Source organism: Rhagoletis zephyria, unplaced genomic scaffold, assembly GCF_001687245.7.
Source record: "Rhagoletis zephyria isolate East Lansing unplaced genomic scaffold, Rhagoletis_zephyria_1.1 Rzeph_scaffold_00469, whole genome shotgun sequence".
NCBI classification, from domain to species: domain Eukaryota; kingdom Metazoa; phylum Arthropoda; class Insecta; order Diptera; family Tephritidae; genus Rhagoletis; species Rhagoletis zephyria.
In genome coordinates this window covers 131,890-133,347 of record NW_016157553.1, presented here as the reverse complement: position 1 = coordinate 133,347, position 1,458 = coordinate 131,890, and positions in this window count along the sequence as shown.

The window sequence follows — 1,458 nt, the reverse complement described above, 5'->3', positions numbered from 1 at the left end:
ATTTTACTTATTGATTCTGTTATCGATATTTTTATAGATTTTCTTGTCGGTATTTTAATCGATTTTGTCTATTTTTATCGTTTTTGTTATCGATATTTTTATTTATTGTGTTAACGATTTTGCCATCAATATTATTATCGCTTTTGTTATCGATATTTTTATCGATTTTGTTATCGATATTATTACTGATATTGCTATCGATATTTTCGGAACTTGTCGATATAACGATCGATATTTTTATTGATTTTGTTATCGATTTGTTTTCGATTTTTTATTGACTTAGTTATCGATATATTTATCGGTTTTGTTGCCGATATTTTTATTTTTGTCATCAGGATTTTTATCGGTTTTGTTACCGATACTTGTATCGATTTTGCTATCGATATTGTTATCGCTTTTGTTAACTATATTTTTATCGGTTTTATTATCGATTTTGCTATCGATATTGTTATCGCTTTTGTAGTGGATTTGTTGATAGATTTTGTAATCGATTTTGTTATCNTTTTAGAGATTTTCGGGATTCTCGGGACTTATCGATATAATATTCGATAATTTTATCGATATTGTTATTGATTTTGCTATCGGTATTTTCGGAACTTATCGATATAATATTGTCAATATTGTTATCGATAATTTTATTGATTTTGTTATCGATTTTGTAATAGATTTTGTTATCGATTTTATTATCGATTTTGTTATCGATATTTTTATCGGTTTTGTTATTGATATTTTTATCAGTTGCATTATCGATTTTACTTATTGATTCTGTTATCGATATTTTTATAGATTTTCTTGTCGGTATTTTAATCGATTTTGTCTATTTTTATCGTTTTTGTTATCGATATTTTTATTGATTGTGTTAACGATTTTGCCATCAATATTATTATCGCTTTTGTTATCGATATTTTTATCGATTTTGTTATCGATATTATTACTGATATTGCTATCGATATTTTCGGAACTTGTCGATATAACGATCGATATTTTTATTGATTTTGTTATCGATTTGTTTTCGATTTTTTATTGACTTAGTTATCGATATATTTATCGGTTTTGTTGCCGATATTTTTATTTTTGTCATCAGGATTTTTATCGGTTTTGTTACCGATACTTGTATCGATTTTGCTATCGATATTGTTATCGCTTTTGTTAACTATATTTTTATCGGTTTTATTATCGATTTTGCTATCGATATTGTTATCGCTTTTGTAGTGGATTTGTTGATAGATTTTGTAATCGATTTTGTTATCGATCTTGCTATAGATATTTTTATCGATTTTACTATCGATATTATTATCGCCTTCGTTATCGATATTTTTATCATAGTGTGTGCTTTCGTTTTTGACTTGGATATGCTCTTAACCAAACCACGTATTCTACGTTTAAATTTAGCGGTTGTATCTTTTATACAGCCTGCAGACCAAGACGAAGGCGCTGGACTATTCCTTTTTCATTTCG